The 18498-nt window shown below is 43.7% G+C and overlaps 1 long non-coding RNA gene across 2 annotated transcripts in view; it reads left to right on the forward strand.

The window, feature by feature from the left end:
- The window catches only part of LOC120582037 (uncharacterized), an 82951-nt gene extending 67760 nt beyond the window's left edge, over positions 1–15191 (forward strand). Inside the window, exons 2-4 of one of the 2 annotated variants that reach the window (XR_005647438.1) lie at positions 13488–13571; positions 14269–14478; positions 14992–15191. This is a non-coding gene — a long non-coding RNA (uncharacterized LOC120582037). The remainder of the gene's footprint in view (positions 1–13487; positions 13572–14268; positions 14479–14991) is intronic. The other variant, XR_005647439.1, reaches the window with a different exon arrangement.
- The last annotated feature ends 3307 nt before the right edge of the window (positions 15192–18498 follow it).

Below are 18498 nucleotides of genomic sequence, written 5' to 3' on the forward strand. Positions count from 1 at the left end.
CTGCTGGGTAGTCCCCGGTATGGGGTGAAGGGGTAGCAGCAACCTGGCTAAAAAGTCGGAGTGGGCAGAAAAGTTGTATTATACCTGTTCAATCCCAATTTGTTTCAGTAGGTTGAAAAATGGTCTCCATAGTTTCCCACAAGCAAATGGGAAAAACTGACTATAAAAGGAATAGGTATGAGGTCATTTCTTTTTTAAATTGAGAGTAACAGCATCAGGACTGTAACTTTATCCAACAGTACACTCAAGATATGATGGATGAGTTTCTAGAAGCCATTCTGGGTAAATAATTCCTTGCCTCTTTATTCTCTATTCTCTTCATACTGGCTATCTACTTGAACTTCCAAATATCCCCCTTTTGCCCTTTATACCAAGAGTCCAAGATGAGAGGACTACGGGAAAATGTAATTGTGTACCATGACACAGCAAGGACATTAGGTTACACAACCAAAACAAAGGATACAGTACAAAATGCTTCCCCAGCTTCAGGAAGTAGTGCTGATACCTTCAGGCAGAACTGGTTATGTAATTTGTGGGGCTCAGGACAAACTGAAAATGCAGGGCCCTTGTTAAAAAATTATTATGTATTTCAAGACAACAACAACAACAACAGAGCGTTAAACCAAGCATAGGGCCCTTCTAAACATGCAGGGCCCTGGGAGATTGCACAAGTCACACATCCATGCAGCTGGTCTTGCCCTCAGGGACAGTATAGCATGGCCCTTTAGAAGAGCTTTAAAGTCAGAGCTCGGTCTAAATCTCATCCTTGCCACTCATTAATTATGTGATCTTAGGCAATTTATTTAGCCTCTCCATACTTCCAAGCGGTTGTGTGTTTGTAATGCAGTATTGTGAGGATTAAATGGGATAATAGAATGTATAGAAAGTGCTTAGCACAGAGTAAGCACTCAATAAATAGTAGCTATACTATTATTGTTCAAGGAAATGTACAGATAATTATCAAAGCAGTAAGTTTAAGAAATGAAATGCTAAACCACTATTCAGGATATGAAAGAATGAGAATGATATCTCAGGATGACTAAAATAAGGAAGCATACAGGGAAGATCAAATATTTTGCTTGATTCTTCTGTCTTCTTTAACCACATTTTTTCTCTTCTTCCTTTTACTGCCTAACATACAAAGGATGATCTACATGCTGTCTTTATTTCTTATCAGCATCTCATGCCACAATCCTCTTTAATCTGGTGTGTAATATCCCCATGGCCATCCCCTGATGAACTGAAGCTATTGTTTTCAAAACGTAATGGCTCCATTTACTAAATATAAAGGATATTTTCCACTTTTCCTGTACAATTTCACACTACTGGCCAATTCCTCCAGCTTGAAGCCCTCTCTTCTCTTGACTTCTTGACCCTCATGGCTAACAGCATATCTAATCAAGTACACAAATGGTCTGGAGAGAATGCATTTGTTGTATGAATCAATAGATGATTCTTTTGCTCTTTTGATATTCCTTATTTTCTACCATATTGACCCCATTTCTTCTCCCTACCTCCCTAAGTGTGGGCAATCTCCAAGCTTCAGTTCTCGGTCCTCTATTCTTTTATTTCTATGTTTTGGCACTGGTGAACTAAGCTAATCATATGGCTTCAGTTATCACCTTCTATATATATGACTCCCTGATTTCTGTCCTTTGAACACTAGCCCTCCACTTCCAAATACTTATGGGATGTGTCCACTTATATAAGTTCTGGTATCACCTCAAGATATTTAGCACTTAGCTTCTCTTTTTCTTCCCCAAACTGGTTTTCCTTTCTGTCTGTCCTATTTCTGTTAATCATGTCACCCATGTTCAAGGCTATATTTGATTCTTCCTTATTTCTTGTCCTCCATATCTGGTCATAAAGTCCCGTTCATGTTTCCTTCAAAGTACTTACTGATCCCAGCTCTTATTTTCACTGCCATCGCCCTAATTTAATTCCATATCCCCTTACATCTAGAGGATTTAAATAACCTACTAACTGGTTGTACAGTTCTCTTTCTATCCGTACCAAAGTTTATTCTCCATGTTGTTGTTGAGAATCTTCTTAAAATATTACTTTTGTGACCCCAAACTTCTCTAATCAAACATCTTCAGACTTTCTATCATACAGGATAAAGTCCTCACTCTTTAGTTTAGCATCAGTGCCTGTTAAAACCTGGCTTTGACCAACCTTTCCAATTCTACAATTCTCTACTTAAACCTTCTGATCTTGCCAGATTGGTCAATTTCATCAACTGACTCCTGAAAACTGTCTTCAGTATTCTGGCCCTATGTTTTATGAACATTGTTTTCCCTCTCTGGAAATCCCTTCCACCTTCATTCTCTTTACATAAAAAAATTCACCATGTCTCTGGAAAAAGCCTTCTTTGATAATTCTAGCCTATAATGATTTTTCTCTTTTTTCAACACCTATAAAACCAAATGTTCAACACTTTGAAAATTTACTGTACTACTGCTTTACATTTGTGATTTCGTTTAATCTTCACAACTATATGAGGTAGGTAGTATTATTAATACAGATGAAGAAACAAAGTTAAATAACTTGTCCAAGTCACATAGCAAGTAACGGGTAGAACTGAGATCTGTAACCTTGTTCAGCTAAGAATAATCTCCAGACTGCACCACCTCTCTCATTTTCATGTCTCTTCCAAAGCACAAATACAACACAGTATTTGCACATAAGCAGGTGCTCAGTAAACATGTTGATTGAGAAGACTGCTTAAATAGCACCCTTGATTCTCTAGCATTTACAGAATTGTCACTCTTAATGGTGTACATTGGGTATTTCGCACCAGTGTCACTTTCTTTACATAGCTTGATCTGTAATATAGCTCATGACTGGGGATTTGCTGAAAGTTAACCACAATCCATTCTAAAAATAAGTTTTGGTTAAAACAAAGCGAAAGGCCCATATCTGATTCAAACATTAGATGGGTTTGAAGACGAGGTCTACTTTACTACCTCTGGACCCATCCATGCTCTATTAGCAAATGATCGGGAAGTAAAAATAGGCTGGCCAAGTTAAAGGCTTATGAGGTAAAATGGACTATTTATAGTTTAGAGGTGGATACTAAGGCAGCAGGATTTCCTCGGCTCTGGTACCTATGACCTCAGTAAAAGAAGCCCAATAAAAGTGAATCGCGGGTGGAAATTGGAATAAAAAGAGGATAACAGTGAGGGAGAGAAACAGAGAAAGAAGTACTGGAAATATTTTATTGAGGAGACGGTGCTGTCTTTTTCTGTAGTTGCCTGATGCTGTCAGATCTAGCCCTGCCCTACATGGCTTGCACCTCGTAACAGCGGGCTCTGTCATTTCTGCCTGATTCATGATGTCAGTTCTGAACTGCCTGCCCTGACCCACAGTCCAGACCCTCTCTTGCTCCAGATTCTTCTAGCTTCTGATCTTATTACTCATTTTCCAAAGTCTCACAATTTGACCAAATGCAGATTTCACATTCAGAGCTGCCTCCTTGGTTATGACCAGTATTTTCCACATACTGAATAATTTAGATTGCCCTCCTGGATGATGCCTGTAATGCTATCCATTCTGCCTAGTTTTTAGGCTCTACCTTGGAGCTACTGCAAGCTATCCCTTTCCCATCTCCATATGTTAGCCTCTTACTTGGAAAAATAGGACTGACAAAGACCAAGAGAAAGGCTCAGAAAAACTGATGAGGGCAAAAAGCAAGGAAGAACAACAACAAGGAAAATACTGCTGGAAAATTGTGGTGGGTATTAGAATTCTAGGTTTGTTTTGGAAAATGGCCATGGCTACAGTATAACACCATTGGCTAGAGATATTGTACTCTAAATATCTATATTCACTGTTTCCTCTGCTTTGGCTGCCATTCCTTTCCTTCTCTGCAAGGCAAACTCCTATTCATCCTTCAAGACCTTGCTTTCTGATGTTTCTTCTCAGGAAACCCTTCCTGGACCTGCTCAGGCAGCTAATTGTTCCCTCCTCTGTGCATCCGCAGCTCTTTATATACACATCTATTATGCTGTTATTACTTTAACTGGTAATTTTATTTGTCTCTCCCACTATTTTTTTGAGGACAAGGAGTAATTATCTTATTCATCTTTGCATCCCCAGGACATAGTGTTCCTGGCATATAGCTAGTGTTTGTTGTGTGATAAGACATGTAGAGCAACATGAAAGTGTAACTGGCACTTCACTTGCAAAAAATCAAATTGGTTTCTGCTACTGTTCATGTGTAACCACGTTTTTCCTTGATTTAGAAAAACTGACTTCAGACTCATAAAGGAAATTGATATGACCGGCACATTAGGTAGTTTCTCATCTGCACTGGTGATGGAAACATCCCCCCACTTCCAAGAAGCTCCAGGGCAAGCTTAATATTAGTGGCACATGGCCCATCCTACCATTTCTATTGTAGTGAAAGCTAAATTACACCGTAAGCTTAAAGCTGCCACCAATCTCAGTGAATCGGCAGCGGGCAGGGGGGTGGTGGTGGACAATTAAAAGAACACACTTCTGTATCAAACCTAGGAGGAGTGTGAAGGAGGAAGATGAATTTAAACCTTGTCTTATAAAAAATTGTTAGGAACTCACGCAAAACAGCCGCTTCCTCTGGGCATGACAGACCGATCCAGGTGTCCAGCAGTGACCTTTTCTCATAAGTGTCAGGTCATCAGCCAGCACAGAAAACAAGGGGCCAGTGCCTTTCTTGGGCATCCCTCCTTCTCCAACCTGGCAAATCTTGGGGCCTGCTTTTCCTTTAGGGGATTCCTCTCCTCCCAGAACCGATAATCCCCAGTTCTTTTGGCTAGTGCCCCCTAAGCACCAGTCTTGCCTTCGTCCCACAGGGGGCCCCAGCTTGACTCTGGGTCAAAAGTGTCGGCCGCTGGGCTGTCAGACCGCAGTTGCGGAGGTGGGGGCCGAAGTCAGGCCGACCCCTGGGTCTCCTCGCACTCCGCTGGACGCGCAGAGGAGACACAGGCCGCGCCAGGCCACGGGCTGCTGAGGCGCAGGCCTCTGGGCGGGAGGGGCTCAGTCCCCCCGAGAAACCGCGCGAGTGCCGGTACTGCAGCCGGTTCCCCGCAGCCTCCCGCAAGTCCCGGCCCCGAAGCTGCCCCGCAGCCCCCGCCGCGGCTGGGTCCCCGCCCCAGGCGCACCGCAGCCGTTCGTTCCGCCGGCCCGGACTGCTTGGTCCTCGCGCGGGCCCCACGCCGCCGCTCCCGGGTCAGGCCGCCCGCCGCCTGCCTGCCGATGCCCACGGCAATGCCCCACCCCGCGCGGCCCGGCCCGGCCACCGCGGCCCGGCCCCGCCGTGACAGCTGGGTGCCCAAAGGGTTAAGCCGGCAGCGCCGTGGCCCGAGTCCCTCCGCGCGCTGCCCGTCCGCCACGAGCCGGCCCCAGCGCGCACGCGCCCGCCCGTTACCTGCGGTCGCGTTCGCGCTCCTCCTCCACCTGGCCGCTCTCTCCCGGGGGCCGCCCCTCAGCCCGCCCCCTCGGCTCGGCGCCGCGCACTCTGCTGGCTACTCGGACACAGCCTGGGGAGGAGGGGCGTGGAGCGATTACCATATATTAGCATACCAGTGAGCATCACGTGGTCTCTCCAGCCAATGGTCACTCTGGAAAGGCGGGGATTCGGCTGAACACGCCTAGGTGCTGCTCTGGGCCTGAACCGGTGGCCATGGCAACGGCTGGGCGAGCAGGGAAGTAGGGAAGCACTGGAGTCTAGTGGACCCGGGAGCATCTCCCCTACCTGAGCTCCGCGCCGACAAACTCGTGCGCTTTTCCGTCTTGTAGTAGGAGAGGGACTGAATTAGGCTCATCTCAGAAAGATTCAGATCAGCAAACATTTTTTGAGTATTTACCACGTGCCTAACACTTTTCTGCAGAATATGGTTCTCGGGGTAACCCTGTGATGAAAGTACTGTGAACCCCATTTAATAGAAGTGAAAGATGAGACTCAGATGACAAATGACAAAAATGGAAATCTGAGCCCATTTATGACTTTAGGCCCAGAGTCTCCTGAGTTATTTTCTCCAACAGGGGTCTCCTAGTACTGCCTCACAATCCCAGGTGCAGCAAGCAGCTGAGAAAATTCTCATACAAACTTTGTAGTGTTTCTTTACAATGATCTTTGAGGTAGTAGGCAGAACAGCATTACAGATGAGGAGAAATGAGGCTCAGAGACAGGACGTGACCTGCCTTGGATCAAATAGCTAGTGCTTAATAACTATGCTTTGTACTCAAGCTCGCTACTTTATAAACTTAAAAAAATCAATCTTCTCAACATGCGATATTGCTATGATTATTTTACAGATTAAGAAACCAAAGCTTTGAGAAGTTAAGCAAATTGTCCAAGATTACACAGCTAGTAAGAAGCAAATTTAGGGTTCAAATCCAGATTTATCTGGCTCCAGAGCTAGTCTCACGGCATCTCATTGTACCAGGTTTACTTAATTTAGGCTTGGAATTTAGAATCACTTTTATACCAGAAGTTTCTCTTCTCTTAGGATGTGACTATGTTTTCTCTCAATGCAGCAAAATATCATGTGACAAGTGATATGTGTGAAGGTCATGAAGGCTAACTATTAAAAAGAGAATAGAGCCACCCCTGCAGGTGGGTAAAGACATTCTATAATTCTCTGCCTCTTTGTTTGACCCCTAGGGATTTCATAGTTCACCTAAAGGCAGAGTAGTTGAAAGCATAAACATTTACATATAGACTTTCCTTTTGCTTTTTCCTTTAGTTTAGCTCAGTGGTTCTCTAACTAGTTATTGGACAAGGCTATATGCCTCAAATCAAATATACTAAATTTTAAAGGTATTTTAAGGGATTATTAAAGATAATTTGAACATATGTACATTTTACCTTACCGGGCTGACTTAAAACCCTATTTCCTCTTAAGCTCTGACTGGTGTTCAAGAGTACAAAAAAGGCATACCTGCTTGGGTTAAAATCCTGACCTGACTACTCACTAATGTGTGATCTTGGGCACGTTAACCTCTCTTTGCCTCAATTTCCTCATTTGTAAAATAGGATAGGAATGGGTGTGAGAATTAAATCATTTAATGTATAAAAAGCATTTAGTATAAGCACTGGTAAAACCACCGTAATTGTTAGCTGTTACTGACCTGGCAGCTATCATAAGAACAGACAACCCACATGTACAGAATCTCTCAATTTTCCTAGCTGGCTTTGGAATTCTGAAGTTGCCTCCCATCCCTCGTGGCATATGAAACAGTCTGTTGTGCTGATGAAGACTTGTTATCTCTCTAAATGACATTCGCTCTTCTTAGGATCATTTATAATTCCTGGACTCAAAGGAGTTGGTTTTCCCTGCACATCTCCTCACACCAAATTACCAGAATGGCTCCTTGCAGAGGGGATCCTGACAAACAGCGGAACCATAAGTCAGGCTCCTTGAAACATTTTTATGGGCGTCTTAATGAGGGAGATGAGCTGTCATCAGGAACTCATCCTGTCCTTCCTGGCCACAGGAAATGAGCTCTTTGTGCTCAAAGAGTTTCCAAAGCTGAGGCACAAAGTGTTTTCAGGAAGTGGGTCAGGAATGAGAAGCTGTTGACTCAGAGAATCCCAGGGCTAAACAGCCCCCATTCTGCCATTCTCTTTATAGGGTCAAATTACTCATGGTCTTATTGCAGCAATAGCACCAAAGGGTGGCTTGTGTATGGGGTATTAATCTTCCCTTTTTCCGTCCATGTACACACTTCAATGGCCAACCCACCACAGCCCCAAAAGATAATGCCATATAGAACAGTGGTTAAGAGCATTGTCTCAGGAGCTGAAGAAGCAAGTGTGAATCCTCCTTCCACTACTCACTATCTGTGTGACCTTGAAAAAGTTGCTTAACCTCTCTGTGTCTTGATTTCCACCTCTGCAAAAAGGAAATAATACAGTTATTACCTTATAGGCTCTTGTGAATATGATTTACTAACATAAAGTGCTTAGAACACTCTATAGTCAGCACTAGATATACATTTATTTGCTAATTAAACAAAATAAACGTTAAGTCCAGTATAACGAACTTTTTATAGAGGGAACCATAATCTTCAGTGAAATGCTTTAGGCCCCCTCCCAACCATATGCTGCCCCCCATCCCCTCTGACCTGCAAATAAACATTGCCCGAAAATAGGAAGACTATATGCTTGGGAGCTCTAGTTTGAGCCTTGACTCTGTCATGTTCCTTGTTGTATGAGCTTGGCCAAGTTATTTTACATTCCTGAACCACAGTTACATTATTTGTAAAATGAGACTAACTTCCTCCTGGAGCTGTTCTAAGCATTCAGTCAGTGTCTGGCAAGAGGTGATGAGGGCCTGAACTGGACAGGGGTCCTGTTTGATCATAATCACCTTGCTGCTTTACTGAGCTGTTTCTGGTGAACATCTTTGCTCTCCAATAATGAAAATAACTAACATTAATGAGCACGTACTCTGGCCCTGTGCTATATACATCATCTTATTTAATACTTACAATAAGACAAAGGCCCAGTAAGATTAAGTAACAATGGAAGTCAATGGCGGAGCAAGGATTTGAGCCAGGACTCTGATTCCAAAGTCCACACTAATAACCCACCATGCCACAGGCCTCCCATTCCCGCTTGGCTCATAGAACTTAGGGAGTGTCTGCTATATTTCTTTAGCATTCTTCCCCCATCCACACACACATACTCTTGACTTGCATCCGGCAATGCCCAGCACAACAAATGTTCCACATATGTTTACTGAATGAGTGAAAGTAAATAACTGTGACACCCTCTTATAGTGATGAAAGTCTCTTTTTTTTTCTTGGGCTGTCCCTAGTGGGGAATAAAAGCAGCTAGCCACCCTTCTCTCCACCCTTTAGCATCTCTTCCTGCTAAATAATCATGTGGAAGGCCTTCCTTCTTCCCCTATGGGGGAGTCAGGCTTCTTGGTTTCAGAGATCCACAATAGGCACAGTGATGACTCATTTTCAATGAACAGTTGGAGAGATGTCAAGGCTACTGGTGCTTTTTAGGACTCTGTTAACATGCATCAGTGGATGATTTCCAAATATTGGCCTTGCATAGGTATATAGCTGACCCTCGAACAACTCAGGTTTGGACTGTGTGGGTCCACTTATTTCCATGTCTAAGTTCAAGGGTCAACTGTATTTTTGATTGTCTGTTGGAAATCCCAATATGCGTAGGGCTGACTTAAGTAATATGTGGATTTTCATCTGTGAGGGTAGTCAATGCCCCTACTCCTGCATTGTTCAAGGGTCAACTGTATTAGTTTCCTAGGGCTTTAGTAACAAAATGCCAAAAACTGGGTGGCTTAAAACAACACAAATTTATTCTCTCACAATTCAGGAGGCCATAAGTCCAAAATTATGGTGTTGGTAGGGTTGATTACTTCTTGGGGGCTCAGAGGGAGAATCTGTTCAGTGCCTCTCTCTTAGCTTCTGGTGGTTGCCAGCAATTCTTGGTATTTCTTGGCTTGTGGCATCATCACTCCAATCTCTGCCTCCATCATCACATGGCATTCTTCCTGTGTGTCTGTGTCCAAATTTTCCTCTTCTTATAAGGACATGAGACCTATTGGAGTAGGGCCCACCTTAATTCAGTATGACTTCATCTTAACTTGATTATATCTACAAAGACCCTATTTCCAAATAATATCACATTCGCGAGTACTGGAAGTTAGGACTTTAACCTATCTTTTCTGGGAGACACAATTCAACCCACAACAATATGTTTGGGGTAGAAGGGAATGCAGAGGAGATGGAAAATGAAGAAAGCGGATAAAGAGAAAAGAGAGGTAGATCATAAGGGGCAGATTGTATTTGCATAATGGAGTGTGACCCAGGGCCTCTCAGGAGTGGGACTAAACTTTTTCTTCTTGGCCAATTTAATTCTTCCTCAAAGATGTCTCCAACTCATAGACTCACAATACCAGAGCTGGAAGAGAATTTAGAGGTTCATTTATTCATTTGACAAACATTTATTAAACACTATTTGAGGAGCTGGACATTCAGAGAGAAATGGTTTGAGGAAACCGAGATCCAGAGAAGGAATGTGAATTGTCCAAGATGACAAATCAAATTAGAGTATAGCCAGGAACAAAATGTGGTATCCCAGGCCATAATCCTGAACCCTTTTAATGCCTACCAGGAAGGCTACCAATGCCTGGGCCTGAACCTCTGGTGCACAGACAGATCTAGGTTTTATTTATTTATTTTTTAAGGTATTTGTGTTCTGAGCCTCATTACCAGCTCCCCTAAGCTTCCATAGGTCAATCCAGTATTTGATGGACTTTGGAAACTTGGACAAAGCTAGAATCATCTCCTATCTGAAAATTCAATCCTGCAGATCTTCTCTTTGGTTCGGTTCATTGGCTAATCTATAGAGCATCATCTTCTCTGGGTACCACAGCAAAACTGGGCATAAGGGGACTCTCTAGGGGCAGAGATGATGTCTTGTCGATCTTTTTTGCCTCCAGTGCTAACACAGAAACCATCATGGAATTGGCTCTCAATGACCATTTGTTCAATGAATGAAAGAGCATTGCTCCAGTTAGTACCAAAGGCTATTTAGTTCTTACTGTTGCTAAATCCACACTCTGTGATGGTTGCAGAGTTGGTTTAAGATACCTGAATTCCACTCTGAAAGTCACAGTTCTTTTGACATGTCCATTTGTCACTACATCATTACAAGAGATGGTGTCTTGCTCCCATTATCACTGGCCAATACGAATATTGTCCTGCCTTACGCTGTCATCATGTGAGATATCGGCCTGGAGTGGTGAGGCTGAAAACTGGGCAGGCTGGGGTCAGAGATGGGGTCAACCCAGCAGGAGTTGTCAGATCAGAGCGGGGGTGAGATGGAGGTCAGATGGGAGATCAAAGTCCAGGAACTAGGCAGGTACATGGTCTGTCCCAGCTCTCCTGATGATAGTAGCCTGAGGCTGGAGCACCTTAGGAAAACATGTCATAGGCAGGTCTCCTGGGCTGACTTTCTGCTCTAAGATCCCTAGAGGGTTCTTTGTTGATCTGGGTCTGGGTTCCCTCCTGACAAAGTGGATACAGTCAACATTATTCGGCAGGCCGTGTGTTCACACTATCTGATAAGCTTTAAAATCCTGGAATCAGCCTTATTTGTTTTAGTTGCATGGCCCCAGGCTTACTGCTAATTTTTAGATTCACAGTTTTAGGTCTAATTCTGGCTGTGCATCAGAATCACCTGTGCAACTTGTTCAAATACAGATTCCCAGGTCCCACCCCCAGAGATTCCAATACTCTAAGTCTGGGGTGGGCTGCTAACATCTTGAGAGGCTGTATGGTACAATGAGTGTGAAGGCCCTGGAGCCAGGCTGCTTAGATTTGCATTAGTTCTGCCAGTAACCCAATGAACTTAGGCAAATTTCTTAACCTTTCTATGCCTCAGTATATTACTTATAAAAAGAAATAGTAATATTTGGCTCATTGATTTGACAAGATGATTAGTGATTTAATACATGCAAAGTCTTAGAATACTAAGTACTCAGTAAATGTTACTATTATTATCTTTCTTTTTACCAAGCTCTATAAGTGATTTAGAAGCACATTCATTCATTCATTCAATAATTACCAAGTACTCCTACCAACCAGGACCCATGCTAGACACACACAGTCCTCCTCACATTATAGTCTAGCAAGGAGGCTAGAATTAGGAAACACCATTCTACTCACTGCCATCAGCTCTCCAAATTCTCATTGGAGTCTGAAGCTCTGAGCTTCACCTCTGGTGTTCCTCAGACACAATGAACACAATTTCATGATCCTGAAATGGAACAAAATGGAAAGACTGTAGGAGTCCTTTGGACTTGGTGTGCCATTTTCTAGCTGAGTGACATTGGACAAATCACAGGTAGGAGATATTTTCTGTCTACTGCCTGCCCAGTATCCCTGTTCTAGAGGTGGTTTCCCCTCTTCCCCCACTCCACCTCCCCATCCACAGGTTTGGGAGAAGAAAAGCCAAACACACCCTTGATTTCACTCCTCACCCCAGGCTACAGATGATTCGTTGGGGCAGACACCTGAACCAAGGTGAGCCAGTCACATCTCATCTCCAGTACCGTGGACTGGACGGAGCTAAAGCCTTGCTGTCTGACTCTGGCTGCTCGGTTGAACTGAGATGAAATAAACGAAGGAGCTGGACACGTTCTACCAAGCATACCAGGAAAAAGAGCCAGTCAGTCTGCAGTGAGAAAGCAAAGCCAAGCCAGTTTTAGATTTCGCAGGGAGCTGAGATTACTGAGATTGCTGTCCCCAGCCTTGGATTCTTTTTAGCAAATTCCTCTTTGTGTTGAAATCAGAGGTAGGGGATCTCTCATTTTTTAGCTGGTGCCTAGAAAGCAAGCTGGACCCCCAGCAACTGATTCTCCCATGCTCAAGGGATCCATTCCCAAGGACTTCTCAAGGGAGAAGCAAATTCAAGTGTCTTGATCTGGAGTCCTGAGGTCAAAGATCCCTAGCCCTTAGCTCTGGAGCCTCTGCTCCTACTATGAATGAGCTTTTGGGTCAGAGAAATTTAGAAACACAGAGAGGAAAAAAGGGCCTAGGGTCTTGAACACTAGTATGGGACCAGGCCAAGCCTTTGGTGGGAGGGACCCCTATTTCTAAGTTTCCGTCAGTTAAGGAGGAATCTCCTGGAGACCCACAGTCTCTTCCACCACCCGGTCCTGTTCTGTTCTTTTATATTCACAATTCCTCAGACACTGACAGCCTTTCCAAATTGAATGAGATTCCCCTCACGCAGCTGGACCTGGTTATTAGGACTTGACTCTGTCTCCTGGGGATGGGGGTTGGGTTGAGGAGCAAGAAGGTGAAGTACAGCTATTTCTGCCCTAGCATTTTCTAAGCTTCTGGTGTTTTCTTTACTTCATGTCACGGAGCTGATCGATGTCACTTCCCTAGCATTCCTTTTGATCAGTGAGGTATCGGTTCTTCCATTTTATAGACAGGGATGACATTTAGCTGATTTGTACCAGTAAAACTTCAAATGCTTGTTAATATATATACATTAAATATATATGTGTGTGTGTATGTATGTGTGTGTGTATGTGTGTGTGTGTATGTGTGTGTGTGTATGTGTGTGTGTGTATGTGTGTGCGTTATGTATATATACATACACATACATAACCGATTGCTGCATCAAGTCCCCTAAGTGCCCATCCAGGTTCCCTTCTCCCCACTTTCTTCCCTGGGATCCCCCAGATCTCTGTACCATCCAGCAACTAGAAGGTTAATACCTGGCACAGCAGGGATCTCCAGCACACTCACTGCTCTGAAACTTTGGCTTGAACATCTGGCATGTTTTTTGATTTGTTCCTGCCCCTGCCTCACCTGTTAGATATTTTAAACACCCTCCTGTTTACAGTTAAGGTTTAGAGAAGTTAACTAACTTAATTTATTCTTTTACTCATTCATTCATCCATTCATTCATTCATTTAACTAATTTTTATTGGATTGCATCTTTGTGCCAGGCCTGGGCTCAGTGCGAAGATACAATGCTGAATAAAACAAACATGGAGTGTACAGATTAGTGCAGAAACATGAAAAATTGGGAGGTAAGTAGATAAATATATAATAAAAAGCTGACTAGTGCTACAAAAAGAAAGAGCAGAGTGCCGTGAGAGTAAATCATGCAGAGACCCATTTTTAGATGGGAGGCCTCGAAGAACTTAAAGCATCAATCAGACAAAGAGGGGGAGGAACTGTTCAGGCACAGAAGGCACAGCGTTTATGAAGAACATAGTGTGAGTGAACTTGTCCATGGTCACCGAGGGAAAGGGCTGGGTTCTGGTTTCTGTCTGACTTTGAAGTCTGTGTTCTTTCTTTCCTCCTGGATTGTCTTGCCCTCTTTCATCCAGCCACCTATACTAGATCCTTGGGTGTGGACCACAGGTCTCCTGCAAATCATTGCTGTCCTGTCTATACCCCAAAATACTACCTTTGTGATATAGGGCACAGCTGTGCCTCTGCCGGAGGCTTTCTGACACCTCAGCAAGTACATCTATCACCAAACTGTGTCATCTAATCACAAGAGGTACAAAAAGAATATTAGAGATTTAGAGATTTAGCATGATGAATGTATTTGGTACTGCTGCATGGTACACTTAAAAATGGTTAAGATGGTGAATTTTATGTTGTGTGTATTTTAGCACAATAAAAAAAATTAAAGAAATATTAGAAAAACTGCATAAGGAGAGTCTCCTACAAACTAAGCTCTATGAAAGGGGTGGAAAAAGAACTTTCACTCCTTAGGTACACACAGGGTCTGCCTCTGGTGCCAGTCCTGCTCACAGCCCCTCTGAAGGCAGCTTTGTGCGTGATCCCCCATCCAGCTCTACCACCTCCGGACATAGCTGAGTAGCCAAGCGTGGGCACTCGGCCCTAGGGCAGGAAATCTAGAGCAAGAACAGATGAACTACACTGATGGATTTGAACCAAGGAGAACTTCTTGAAAAGCAGAAGGTGAGAAAGCCTCCCAAGAATGAGAGGTGAAGGCAGTAGAAACACCAAGAAAACATGGCCTGACTGTGGCAGACTGCTAATTGCTTCCCAGTATCTATTACCCTCAGTGCTGGTCAATGTTTAACAACTGGCTCTCCAGCCAGTTGTGATGGGGAATGAGGGAATCCAGATTTATAATGTTCGCCAGTTTCTGTGGTGTGAATACTCTCACTAAGGCTGATTTCAAATCATGTCGATCAATCTGGAATTGGGGGGAAAATACATGCAATTGGCTCTCATGAGCCTCTATATGCCACCTCCGAATCATCTCTGTCTTCTGTTTACTAATAGGAAGCTCCCTTTGCATTTCATCAGGGCACGTGGTCACCTGGCTAGAAACTACTTTCCCAGCCTCCTTAAATTAGTTCTGGCCATATAAGTAAGATCTTGTCAATGGACTGTGAGTGGTGTAGGCAACTTCTCTGTACATTCTTAAAAGGAACACTGGTTGTCCCTCTTCTCTCTCTCCTGCAGGCTGGAATATAGACACGGTGCAGATGAGGGTAATACCATAGAAGAAAGCAGAAGCAGCAAGTTGGAAGGGACCTGGATCTTTGGGCAACCTCCTGGAGCTGAGCTGCCTAACAACCCTGATCGGCCACTTACTTCTGTACTGTTTTCTGAGAAAAGTAAATGTGTATCCTTTTTAAGATTTTTATTTTGGAGTCTCTTTATTATGAAACCTTACCCTGACCACTAACTAATACTTAGCCCTAGGACCATCTGGGATTTTATGCATTTTGTGGATATCCTTACCACAAAGCCCATCCTCCCTTTTAAGTTGTCCCAAATGAGTCTGTCTATATTATAAGCAAAAGATTATTAGTTAGCGTAGGGTAGGTTATGCAGCAGAAATTACCCCAAGATCTCAATGGCTGTCAACAATAAAGGTTTATTTTTCACTTCAGTGATATGATAGCTGCAGGTCATTCGAGATGCTGCTCTATGTCTTCGCAATCTGTGTCTCAGACTGAAGGAGCAGCCCTCATGTCAGTCTAAAGGTGGAAGGAAAAATGCCCTGATTGAACCCTAGTAATGGGTCTTAAAGCTTCTGCTGGATGTGACATATGTCACTTCTATTTACATTCCATTCACCAAAAGAAAACAATGGCCTATGCTGACACCAAGGAGGCAGAGAGGTGTACTCCTCCTCCCGGCCCCAAATGCACTAACTCTTATTACAATGGGCAGAGATGGGGGAACTTTTTCCCGAGAATCCAGCAAATGGTTGCAGATAATAATACAACCTATCACAAGAGCCTAAAGAGAAAAAACATACATCATGTCAGGATAGGTGCTATTATTACTCCCATTTGCAGATGAGGAAACTGAAGCTTAGAGTGAGTAAGGGCCACACAGTCATATATTCCTATACTTGCTCTTAGAACTGGAAATTTCTGAGAAGCTCAGTCAATTTTTCTGCTATGAATCACATTATTGTTAATAAAACCTTGTAGATAGTCAGGAATACTCTCTGCCTTCTAGAGAGTATTTTTGGAAGCCAAGCTCAGGAGTCTGGGAAGAGCTCATTTAGGCTCACCCTACAGAAAGAGAGGACGAGACTGCAGACTATAAAGTTGGGAGGTTTGAGGGCTAGTCCAGGGGCTCTGCCACTAAACCACTGTTCAACTTCAGAAAGTTATTTAACCTCTCTGGACCTCAGCTATCTATGTATGAAAGAGCTCAGAGTATACAATAAATAAGGCTCTAACATGCTATCTAATTTCACTTTTCTCAGTGGAACTTTAGGAGTCTCTCTCAAGAAGTCCTGTTCTTTATTTAAAAAACTTTGAAAGACATCCCTCTATGTTCATTTATTTGTTCATTCATTCATTAATTCATCCACCCATTCATGTATTCATCAAAGGTTTATGGCATGTCCTCTGTACCAGACTCTGCTCTAGGCAGTGGGGGCGCAGAGATGAATCGAGTCCAGTCTTTTGTCTGTAGGAGTTCACAGTTCATTGAAGGAGACAGACAGAAATACAGATAATGGTCAAACTGGTAGTAAGTTGTCTTAATTACAAAACATGGTGGTCGAGCTCTGAAGGAGGTGTGCAAAGATGCACCAGACCAGAGAGGAAGTAGTTTTCTCGGCCTGGGTGTGGAGCCAACCAGTGAGGGGAGAAGAACAAGCTGGGAGGTGAACACCATGAGTTCAGACGGAGGCCTGTGGGACATGTGGGAGGAAGCAAACAGGAGGCAGTTGGATAGCTGGGCCTGAGGCTGGGGGGAGCTCCAGGTTCAGGATGTGGTTGAGATCATTTACAGTAAATGGTCTCTGAAGCTCGAGAGCACATGAGACTGTGATTTTCCTTCTGTACACCATCCCTGAACACCCAGCAGCCTGACCGCACAGGGTGGCCACACACACCAACCTTTCCCAGGGAGTTTCCTGCAGCGGATTGACCTAAACTGGGTGCAACAGGGTACAAGTTGGCCCTGAGAAGAACAAACATGTAGCACCAATTCCGTTTTATGGCCTTGTCTGATGCTGGAACACGTAGAGAGGGCACCAGGTCATTCTCGGTGCAGCGGGGACATAAATCAGGCAGCGCCCTGCTTCCTGAGGCCCCAGCTGAGGAGGACAGAGCCTGCCCAGCTCTAACTGGGATCAATTACAGGCCATTCCCCTGCCTGCCCAAGCTTCCTTCCACAGACTCGTGCAGGCCTGGCCCCAAGAGGCCCTGTGGAGAAGCAGCTCTTGGGTTGTGTCATTGATAAGATGCAGAGCTCTAATCTGGACAGGGCGAAGAAGAGAGAGAGCTATTTGCCTAAGTGAAGAAGGTAATACTGATGATAATGAAACAACAGTATCCTTCACTGAATGCACTGGGCCAGGTACTATGCCAAGCGATTATGTGCATTCTTTCTTTTTAACTTCACAATTACCCCCAAAGTAGGTTCCATTGCTGACCTCATTTTACAGATGAGGAAACTGAGGCTCAGTGAGACTGAATGATTTGTTTCAGGCCACCTACTGAGGAAGTGATGGAGCCCCGAATTCAAACTCAAGTTTGTCTGCCTTCAAAAGATGAGTTCTAAAGAATGGCCAAGAAACAGAAGGCCTAGACATCCTGTTCTTCAGAGGCTTGAATTCAATAGGCTCTGCCACATCTTGTGTGATATGAAGCAAGTTACTGAACTTCTGAAGCCTCAGTTTTCTCGTCTGTAAAATGGAGAAAACAGAACCTATCTTGTGACACTGTTATGAAGATTAAGTATAACATATATAAAGCATGTATCTAAATGCTCGCTAAGTGGCAGCGTTATCATCAGCATCATCGCCACCCTCGTCCTTGCTTCTTACCACATTTGCTCATCACATTCAAATAAATGGAAGAGTGTGCTCAAAGGCCTGCAAGTATGAGAGCAGCAGCACATTTGGAAAACTGGAAGTGATTTGATATGTGTTGAAAGTGAAGGGAGGGGTGAAGTAACCGAGAATTGAAGTTCAAAAAATAGACAGAGGCTGGATCGTGCAAGGTTGCCTTGTAAACCATAAACTTTATTCTGAAGTCAATTAGAAGCCACTAAAGAATTATAAACAGGTAGAGGAGTGATATAGTTAAATTTGCTTCTCAGGGAGATGCTTAGGGAGTCCTTCCTGTTCTCCCTTGTATGCTAGTGCATATAAGAGGGCCTAGGACAAAATTGGTGTTCTAAAAATATTTGTGGAATAAGCTTGCCCAAAGTTACTGTTTTATCCAGGCCTGCTTGATTTTGAGAAACCCTCTTGCTATTCCAGGGAAAAGAGGGTGTATTTTAGGGATAATTGTAGATGCTGTCTATGGAAAGCCAAGAACAGAGACTGGAACTGGGAGATAATCCTGGATCCAGCTGGCTACAGGTCCTCAGCAGACATGATATAAAGATCCTCATTGGTGCAATCTGCTTGAACCTCATATACCTGCATCTTTCCTATCTCCTGGTCTGTCTCATTCTTTGTTTTGGCTTCCCAGTGGTTTGCAACGTGGTCCA

Source organism: Pteropus medius, unplaced genomic scaffold, assembly GCF_902729225.1.
Source record: "Pteropus medius unplaced genomic scaffold, Ma_sr-lr_union100, whole genome shotgun sequence".
Lineage (NCBI taxonomy): Eukaryota > Metazoa > Chordata > Mammalia > Chiroptera > Pteropodidae > Pteropus > Pteropus medius.